The following is an 11,279-nucleotide window of genomic DNA, read 5'->3' on the forward strand; positions in this document are numbered from 1 at the left end:
TGTGTGTGTGTGTGGGGGGGTGTGTGTGTGTGTGTGTGTGTGTGTGTGTGTGTGTGTGTGTGTGTGTGTGTGTGTGTGTGTGTGTGTGTGTGTGTGTGTGTGTGTGTGTGTGTGTGTGTGTGTGTGTGTGTGTGTGTGTGTGTGTGTGTGTATGTGTGTGTGTGTGTAATGATAACTTAGTTTTATAATAAATATCCATTTTGATACAAGGAGTAGGCAAGATATCAAGTAACTTGATATCTTGATATTGAACTTGCACTATTAGTGCAAATTCAAGCAATCCAAGCAATAGTAAAAAGTTGCATGAAACAATGGTTTCCCCCCCACCCCTTTCTTCAGATTTGTACTTGTGCTAACTGTGTCCTCCCAACTTCGGACATAAAAATTCGACCCCAATACTGTACATACAAAAGCCACAACTTGTTGCGGGAACCCAGTATAGCCAAATGTGGGTAGTCTTTGTCACTTTTGGTTCTATTTAGCAGCATTTTATGTGTGAGATATGACACACTAGAGAACACATGTCAACACTGAGTTCATGATAAAACTGACCACTTCTGTAACTCATACTTCTCTCTTTTTAATTTTTTTGTCATCCGTTTCCTCCCATAGAGTGGAAAAAAACAAGTAGTGTCAATAGTTTCATACCCTGTGCAGTACAATGATGTGGTTTGCAAAACAGGCTGTGCTGGGCCCTTTAGTTTGTATTTATTTGATAGACTGACAGTGCTTTCAGTACTTTATTCTTTTTATAGAACACATATGAGAGCCGCTGTCATTTAAATTCCCAGATTTTTTGTTTCCAGTCCATCCCTGAGGTGGGTCTCAGTCTGCCCAATTTTCTAGAGGGAACCCTGACCTTTGAACCCTTGGGCCTGGCATACCCATTCACAGAGGTGGACAAAGTACTCGACCCCAGTACTTGAGTAAGAGTACAGATACTCTTGGTCAAATGTACTCCACTACAAGTAAAAGTAGCTCAGTCAAAATGTTACTCAAGTAAGAGTAAAAAAGTCATTGCTTTTAAATATACTTAAGTATTCAAAAGTACAAGCATGCACTGATGTGCTTGCTTGTAGAACCACTACGTTATACAAAGCCTGCAGAAACACCTATAAAAACATAGTAATGACTGAGGAACCAGAACTAAATACTTTTACTCCTATACACCTATACAAGATGTACTGTAACAAAGAGGCGAGGGGGAAGCCAGAAACACAGCTAGTGTGAGAGCAGAAAATAGGCCAATTGCATTTTAGGGAAGAAAAATAAATTGCCAACCTAAAGGCCAAACCGCACCAATGCAACTAGTCGCAACTCCTTGCAACAAAAATGTTTTAAGGTCAACCGCACCAATGCAACTCCTTGCAACTGCCATTGGGGATAATGGTTGCAAGTGGTTGCAAGTAGTTGCATGTTGCAAGGAGTTGCATGGCGAATCATTGGTGTGGATGTGGAGTGGGCTTAAAAGTACTCAGTACTTTACAGCCTTCCTAGAAATGTACTCGAGTAAAAGTAAAATATTTGTCTTGGAAATGTACTCAAGTAAGAGTACTAAGTATCAAAAAAATCTAATACTCAAGTAAAGTACAGATCCTCAGAATCTGTACTCAAAGTACTCAAGTACATTTACTCCGTTACTGTCCACCACTGCCCATTCAGGGGTCCAGCTATCCATGGTTTGTTGTCCATTTAATGATAGAGGCAGAGGCATGATCAAGTACAAAAGCATGAAATCAATATATTTTTTATAAACATAATTGAAAACATTGTGTTGGTATGAGCTTCACAATTAGCCACATGGCAATAATTGCCATGTGGTTCGCGTTTGGCTCGCGTTTGCGTTCACGAGCCGCAGCAACCACACACACACACACACACACACACACACACACACACAAACACACACACACACACACACACACACACACACACACACACACACACACACACACACACACACACACACACACACACACACACACACACACACACACACACACACACACACACACAAAGAAAGGGTGGATCGCCACAGGGCTACGACCACCACCGGAGGGTGCAGTGCCAAGCCTGGGTCCCCAACCCTGGTCCTAAACAAAAGAAACAAAAAGATAAACACAGATTCCACACAGACAATAACCATCAACCTAATGAGACAAAACACTTTGCATTAGACCAGCTTGGTCTGTCTGTGACCAACCTGGTACTAAAAGAAAAAAACGGGGGAACAAATAAAAACTAACAAAAAAAACAAAGACAAGATGTAAGAGTAGGCTACTGAAGGTCAGTTGGTTGCTGGAGCTCACAGTCTATCCGGCTAGGGACGGATTTATTAATGGTCTACCCTACCCTACTACTGGCTAAAAGGGCTCTGGAATTATAGTTTTTGTTTTGTTTTTAAGGGTTCGAGGCCTATAAGGCTCGAAGCCTTATTGCATCTTTTGGCTTTCACTATTATTCTTCCGACGTTTTTTCTGTCCTGGCCTAACCGTGTGGTCACTTTTTACGAAACTCGGCAATATGGTAGAGGGCTATGCCAAACGGCGAAGACACGAAACTCACAACCATTGGCCAAAGGGTGGCGCTGTAGCTTTCAATTGGAAATGCCAACTTTGAACAGGTACAACTCATGCCCTGTTTGACCTACAGCCATGAAACTTCCATAAGCCAGATTCCATTCCCCAAAGCTCGGTCACTCGCTCACTCTCCTCGCTTCCTCCACTCGCGCCTAAGCCCCGCCCCTGCGAGGAGCCGAGGATTATTTGTGAGGACGAGTGGTCGAGTGGTTGCCGTCAAAGGATCGGACTGCACTGGGTCCGTCATTTCAAAGCGCCAGAAAATTCCGCGATCACTTATGACGTCTCAAACAGCTGGACCAGAGCCGTGGATGAAAATATACATGCATAGAATAATATGCAGGTATAGAATAATATGCAGGTATAGAATAATACAGAATATAAGAATAAACAATTCATCAATGTGGATGGCCACATTGTTATCTTTATAGTTAACATTTTGTGCAAAGCCATTTATTCCTGAAATAGTGAACGAAGCGCCAGGATGATTAAACATTTATGAATTAAATCCTGACCCGTCCCTCTTTTTGCTCTTACAGTCCCCAGACCCCCCACCCCCCGCAGCAGTCCCGCACGGCACTGCTGCTTATAACAGCCACCGTATATTACAGAGTATGTCTGACTCTGAATTACATCATTCATGCAGGGTGGCCATACGTCCTCTTTTCCCCGGACATGTCCTCTTTTGGGGGGCTGTCTGGGGGGGGTTTATAAAATCCTTCAAATGTCCGGGGTTTGGAGAGTTTGGGCGATACCCCACTTCTGGGACGAAGAAAAAAGAAAAAAACTCAGACGATTTTGTGATTTTGCTTGATATTGTTTGATAGCGAAATAAATCATGACTGATAGACACGAAAGAAGACCCTTCACAGCTAATAGAGAATTTTAAATTTTAAGAATCGGTTCAGAATTGAATGAATACGGCTATAGTTAAAGCGTAAAGTGTCCTCTCCTATATTCAGTCTATATATAAATACAATACATTATTTTAAACATAATCTTTGTCACAGTAATTTATAGTAGTCCATGCACTGCATTGAGACATGCAAGGAGAGAAATGAACTATCAGCTTTTGAGACAGAATAAGTGTGCACAATATATTACAATGTATATAATTGTATTATACTTTATATCGTATTGTTGCGTCTTTTCAGTCAATTTACACTGTGTGTGTGTGTGTGTGTGTGTGTGTGTGTGTGTGTGTGTGTGTGTGTGTGTGTGTGTGTGTGTGTGTGTGAGATGCGCAAGTGATCGGCGGGGGCGAAGGGGGGGGGGGGCAGCCGGTGTTTTCGGGGCATGGTTTCGTGTTTCAAGCATTGTTTGTGTGGCCACATGTGGAGGAGGACCATGTATACGTCACGGGAGAAGGGAAAAAACAAAAGAAACGTGTACACGTGATGCGGAAGTCTGCCGCGGAGGAGCTGTGGAGAGTCGTCGAGCCTACACTTGATGTACACTCGCTAAATGCGGAAGTAGAGAGCCGACTCGGCTCCTCCACTCGACTCCACTCGCCTCCTCCAAGAAGCAACTGAGTAATTGGAATTTAGCACATCCGGTTTGGAGTCGAAGTGACCGAGTGGGAGTGAGCGAGTGGCCGAGATTTTCGGGTTTGGAATCTGGCTATAGACACATGCGTCTCCTCATGCCTAACAACTGACTTTTGACCTCTGACCTTTAGATCTCCCACAATTTTGAATTATATGAAAAACAGTAAAAAATCTATAGCCTCCTGGGATCTTTGAGCAATCTGCACGAAACGTTTTACACATGAACTTTGGACCTATGCCGACAGATGTGAGCAAGCGGATTTTCATAAGTGAAAACGTTAAGCTTTTATAAGCCAATGAATATTTCAGTTTTATGAAAATGATTTGTCTGCCCCTAACACATACATGCAGACTCACATTTGTTTGAAACTTTGCAGTAATGTAGAGGGTCATTCCAAGTATCACTGAAACCAATCTTACTCCAATTGGGGGCGCTATAGCAATTTTTTGAAAATGCAAACTTTAAACAGGCAAAAGTCATGCCTCGTTTGGCCGACAGCCGTGAAACTTGCTTACACATGTGCCTTGACTCATGAGGAACACATCTATCTTTTTGACCAGTAAGCTCCGCCCTTAGATTTTACGCCATATTGAGCAGTTTGAAAAACATTTAAACCAAGGATTTCTGAGCAATTTGCGTGAAACTGTGTCAAATGTGTCAGCTCCTTTTTCACCAGTTCAGGTCTGTTGGTCCAATGGCTTGATTGCTTAACCATCTGCCTTGAAACCACAGGGTCGCCGGTTCAAGTCCCACCTCATGCAGACTTCATTTCAATTGCATTGCACACAACATGACAATATCAACATGTGCAATTGTTAAAGATTTCGTGAAATGCTTATTTGAGAGTAGTTATTTTCAATGTATGACATACTTCATTCTGAAAATAGCCGATCTACAATCTCACAACTTTTCAGATAGCAACGTCGTTCTCTCTCTCTCTCTTGGATTTCTGAGCAATTTGCGTGAAACTGTGTCATCTGTGTGAGCTCCTCCTTTTTCACCATTTCAGGTCTGTTGGTCCAATGGCTTGATTTCTTAACCCTCTGCCTTGAAACCACAGGGCCACCGGTTCAAGTCCCACCTCATGCAGACTTCATTTAAATTGCATTGCACACATGACTCACCATGACTGAATCAATGAATACGTGTGCAATTGTTAAAGATAACGTGTAATGCTTATTTGAGAGTAGTTATTTTCAATGTATGACATACTTCATTCTTAAATTAGCCGATCTACAATCTCACAACTTTTCAGATAGCAACGTCTCTCTCTCTCTCTCTCTCTCTCTCTCTCTCTCTCTCTCTCTCTCTGATTTCTGAGCAATTTGCGTGAAACTGTGTCATCTGTGTGACCTCCTTTCTCACCATTTCAGGTCTGTTGGTCCAATGGCTTGATTGCTTAACCATCTGCCTTGAAACCACAGGGTCGCCGGTTCAAGTCGCACCTCATGCAGACTTCATTTCAATTGCATTGCACACAACATGACTGTATCAATGAATACATGTGCAATTGTTAAAGATAACGTGAAATGCTTATTTGAGAGGAGTTATTTTCAATGTATGACATACTTCATTCTGAAAATAGCCAATCTCACAACTTGTCAGATAGCAACCTCTCTCTCTCTCTCCTGCCCCTAACACATAAATGCATATTCATATTTTTGTGAAACTTTGTAGTATTGTAGAGGGTCACTCCAAATATCACTGAAACCAATCTTACTCCAATCGGCCAAAGGAGGGCGCTATAGCAATCGTTTGAAAATCCAAACGTTAAACAGGCATAAGTCATGCCTCGTTTGGCCGACAGCCATGACACTTGCTTACACATGTGCCTTGACTCATGAGGAACACATCTGTCTCTTCAACCAGAAAGCTCCGCCCTTAGATCTTCTGCCATTTTGAGCAGTTTGAAAGACACTTAAACCAGTTTTTCTGCCCGGAGTTTTGAGCAATTTGTATGAAATGTTCTACACACACTCTATGGACCATTATCTGAAAATCTCAGTCGAAGAGAAGTTTGTACGTAAAAAAATTAAGCCTTCATTAGCCAAATAACATTGTAAAGGGCATGTCTGTCTCTGGATCGAATAGCTCAGTCGGTAAAGCGCTGGTAATGTACCAGCCTATGAGTCCCAAAGGTCAAGGGTTTGATTCCTGTCAATGGCCATGGTTTGAAGTGTCCATGAGTGAGGTTCTCAACATAGATATTAGAAACCTAGATACCTCATTGGCCTCTGCAGTTCATTGGGGCGACTTGTATCGCAATACACGGCGGCTCTTCCGTCTTCCGCAGGGAACCTGTCACTCAAAGTGACTACTGGCCAATCACAGCGCTCACAGTGCGTTGACTACTGGCCAATCACAGTGCGTCTTTTCCGGGACTTGTCAGTGCAATGGTTCTCAACCAGTGGTCCGGGAACCACCAGTGGTCATTGAGGGGGTTCCAGGTGGTACCCAGCTAAATGATGGAGAGTTGATAATAACCAAATGGACCCTTATAGATCTTTAAATCTTGAGTATAACATTTCACACTGTCAAGAGTCAAATTGTTAAACATCTGCATTACTTACTAAACAAGTACACAATTAGAGAACGTAAACAATTGTTATTTTGACAACAGCTTATCGAACGATAACATATTCTACGTTTTGGGTGTGAGAGGCTAAAGCTTATCAAACGGTGTTCCGTGACTCAAATGCTGAATAAATAATGGACCTTGATATGAAAAAGGACCAGTCTCTTATTTGAATTTCACAAATAGAGTGTGGAGTTTGCCAAGTTCCAACTAACTAGATGCTGCGCACAGCTGTCAGCTGCTGCCTCTCAAAGGGTTAAGAGCTGGGTTAAGAGCTGGGTTACAAAAAGACCCGCCCCCACCTGCCTCTGATTGGCCTACCGAACTTCCGCGTGTGTGACGCACACGGCAGCCCTGCGGAAGCAGGAAGCGCGCCCGAGATACAGACGCTTCAGAGCCGAATGAGGCGTCTACCTTTATATGTCTATGGTTCTCAACCCCAATTGCTCCCCTCCGTACTATCCACAATCCCTCTGCTCAGCTGTTGAGAATGCTCATTTGTTAATTGCATGGGCTGCTTTGTCTCAAGTTCAATCTATTCTGTTTCTACGTCTTATTGTGCTATTGTTGCATATCGCTTTTTGCCTTATCCCTCGAACCCGCATATTGCTGCTTGCAGCTATATTTTGTTCTTGTAATGCTCCGAATGAAAAGTATCCCACTGGATGATCTGAATATGATGAACTAGGAGTTTTCATTTGTCATCATAAGTCAGTTATTCCTCTCTCTCTCTCTCTCTCTCTCTCTCTCTCTCAATCTTTGACATTTATATTTGAAATTGTACCCTTTGATAGACCGATAGATATTTGAATGATAAATCTGTTCAGAATGTGCATACATGTTGCAATACCGCTTGCTGTTCTTGTATTGATGCAGTATCAACTAGCTATATAGCTTTGACATTACATAGTCATGCTCACAGAACATGCATGCATGTGTCATTACAGGCCTACTCCAATTCAAAATCATGCAGCATTTTGAGTACAGTAAGTAATTTGTTCAAGGTTGCCTTCCTAATCATATAATGGGGGAAAATTCAATCAGATTCAGTGTGTGTGCGTGTGTGTGTGACCATTCTCAGGCCAACACATTGTTGGAGGGCTCGCTCTTTATCCTGCTCCCCAGCCAAAGGGCCCAAGTGCAACCACACTGCTTTCACTGTCTATATTTACTGTGTCTGTGAGACTGGGTATCTGCATGCAGAATGTAGGAGGAGGTGGTTTTGACCTTAACTCAGCTTTTGAGTGGTGTGGTTAGTGCCCAAGTAGCTCAGTCGGTAGAGTGTACAGGCTATATTTTAGCTGTCCCAATTCATTACATTGAAATTTAAGGAGCATTATTATGCTGAACCAAAACCCTCTTTTAATCACAAGAAAATGCAATCACTAAATACAATGCATCATGGGTAAGGTGAACACTTCGCTGAGTTGTCTTCACACCAGCTTCCTCAATCTACCACTATCTTACCACATCCGTCCATCTCTCTCTCTGTCTCTCTCTCTCTCTCTGTCTCTCTCTCTCTCTTTCTTTTTCTCACTCATGCTCTCCCCCATTCTGCAGTAAACAAAGTAAATTGTATGTGTGATATGAAAACCTATACGTATACATGCATCGGTATGGTCTAGTTTCAATGATTGAGTGCACTCAATTTAAAAACATTTAGAACCTGTCTTACAATTAATACACATAGTCAAAAACACCAGAAGTGAAGCCGAATGGTCCCATCATCATTTACACAGTGCATCTACACTAGTCAATACTAGTGGAAACAAGCGTCAATGTTCTTGTTCTAACCACAAAACAAAGAAGCTAAGAGGATGTAGCTCCTCCTGGGTGTACGTGTTAAGTAATCATCTTAGTAGTGCAATTATAGAAATTTCATAAACCATTGACTGTGCAGGTAATCATTTATTTAACTCACTGCAATTACCCTGCTGTTAATACAAATCTATTCTATTTCCAGAAATATCCGATCAAATATATATTTGCACAAATATTGTGCATGATTAAAAGTGATAATTGTCTGTCTGTCTGTCTGTCTGTCTGTCTGTCTGTCTGCCAGCGACCATAAACATTAAAAGCGTAATGTTGCTTCATTGCTAGTATTTGTATACTTTGTCGTGTTAACGGATATAAAACTCAGGATTGTTTGCGTTGTTGTTCATAGTGCCTGCTTAAGTATTGAATTATACATAATACACTTTTGCTTTGAATCCTACCACAGAGACCATATGTCACACCTCATATTTCACAATAGTGTTTGACTCCACCCCTGCTACAGTAGCAGTCATCAATTCAATTCAATTCAATTCAATTTTTATTAAAGTGTCAAATCACAACAAGTTGTCTCAAGACACTTTACATGTAGAGAAGAGACCCGACATCCCACCCTGTGCAAGCAATTTTGCGACAGTGGCAACGAAAAACTCCCTCTTAACTGGAAGAAACGTCAGGCAGACCCTAGGCTCTAGGGTGGCGGCCTTCTGCCTCGACCGTGTCGGGGGAAAGAAGAGAGAGAGAGGGAGAGACAGACAGAGGAGAGACAGAAAGAGATACAGTGCAAGTAGTAACAATAACACTAGCAGCAAATATAATAGTGTAAGATAGTATATGATAATATAATATAGTACAGCAATAGTGTGTATGCAGTATATAATGGTATAATAAAAGAATGTTAAGATAATATACAGTATAGTGTAGTGGTATAGTGTAATGTGGTAGTAGAAATCCACGGTCGTGCTCCATGGAGAGGCCCGGTCCGCAGTCACAGTATTGAGCCGTAGCTGCAGGGTCCATGGACCTGCGACGTGGGAAATAAAAGAAACTCCGGGGAGCAAGTCCCCGGTTGTAGAATTAGTGGCAGGCCTTACTAGAGCGTGAATCCATACAGGGTTAATTACGATTGTACCAATGGGACACAAACCCACACAACCAAAGGGAGGACGAGAAAAGAGAGGACGAGAGGAGAGAGGAAAAGGGGGGGGGGGTGGGGACACTTTGGCTATAGGCTTTATCATAGAGAAAGGTTTTTAGTCTAGTCTTAAATTTACAGAGTGTGTCTGCTTCACGGACTGAGACTGGGAGAAGGTTCCACAGCTGAGGTGCCTGAAACTTAAATGCTCTACCTCCTGTTCTAATTTTTTTGGGGTTTCTTGGAGCTGTAAGCATTTTTTCATACTGTGGACGCAATGGTGTTCTGGCTGGTTTATAGGGCTCGATGAGTTCTTTGAGATATACTGGGAGCCAGTTCATCCTCAACGCCATGCTGTTCCAATACACAAAACACCACCTTTTACCCTTGTAAGTTCATTATAGAGATTTTCATTTAATACAAAAACATTATTATTGTATTATTCTGCACATTTATTTTCTGTTGGTTTATCCTCTGACCTTTAACCTGAGGCTGCTCAGGAACATTATTTTCCTGCTATATCGTTTAATCAGTCATTGAATATGAGTAGAGACAGGTGGAGACACATTGTGCATTAGCTCTGAGCAGAAGACACAGGTTTGTATCACTGAGTGATCACCAAAAACACAAACACCACCAAACTAAAATCTATAAGGTTTTCTTTTCATTTTCTTTACATTTATTTCAGCATTTGTATGCTTTAGATCAGATAGATCAGTGTAGAGCAACAGGAAACCACGGACAGAGAGGGGAGACACTCAGATTTGAACCATCCACGGTCACAAGGAGCATAGTGTGCAGTCTGTGCACTAACTGGCTAAGCCACCTGCTTGAACTTGCTCTATTCACTTTGTTTAACAGAAGAAATGGACTCCATATACATCATCATCACAGCTCTGGCACTGACAGCAAATGCACAAGGTATGTTTCAATAAATCTGCATATATCACCATTTTATCAATCGCTTATTGCAAATAGTTCAAGGGAAAATTGATAGCTGAACTATCTCAATTAATATATGAATGGTAAAAACTGTTCCCATTTTTTTTTAAAGTTTATTATAAAACGTAATTTTTCATCAAACATACATACTGTATGAAATAATTCTGAGGGAAGGAGCACTATTGAACCACATTACATGCAGAAAAAATACTACATTCGTTTACCTTGATATACTGTATTTTAAGTCATAGGCCTACAGTGTAACTTTTTTAATTTAAACAAAAGTTCCTTTCTCGATGTGACACATGTAGTTCTGCTATACATCTGCTATTTTAGCTATTAACATTTTTTTCTAGCGAATTTATTTTATTTTTTTAATTATTGTTAGTAATTTTTATAATAATTATAACTAGTTTGATTAATTGTTCTACCCTTGGTCACGAATCCCTGGCACTCAAAAATTACGCAGACATCAGAAATGTACCGGAAATATATTTATTATTTATGTTTTTCTTTTTTGTTAAAACATACCTTTTCTAATAATGTTGTTGCATTCCAAAATATCCTTGTGATAGGCCTACTGTAGGTGACCCCCTCTATGTAGGACCCTGCACCATTTGTTCTGTAGCGGTAGTTCCCAGATTTTTGTTTCGAAACAAAATTCTGGGAATAGTATTTCTAACAGACAACCATAGGTGTTACAAAAATAAATAAATAAACCAAA

The 11,279-nt window shown here is 41.2% G+C and overlaps 1 long non-coding RNA gene across 1 annotated transcript in view; it reads left to right on the forward strand.

Annotated features, from left to right (window-relative positions):
* Window positions 1-9,954: 9,954 nt before the first annotated feature.
* Window positions 9,955-11,279, forward strand: part of LOC308090178 — a 3,580-nt gene continuing 2,255 nt past the window's right edge. Inside the window, exons 1-2 of the long non-coding RNA XR_013933592.1 lie at window positions 9,955-10,002; window positions 10,475-10,534. This is a non-coding gene — a long non-coding RNA (uncharacterized lncRNA). The remainder of the gene's footprint in view (window positions 10,003-10,474; window positions 10,535-11,279) is intronic.

This window comes from Gymnoscopelus braueri, assembly GCF_963280865.1.
Source record: "Gymnoscopelus braueri genome assembly, chromosome: 8".
Classification (NCBI taxonomy): Eukaryota; Metazoa; Chordata; class Actinopteri; order Myctophiformes; family Myctophidae; genus Gymnoscopelus; species Gymnoscopelus braueri.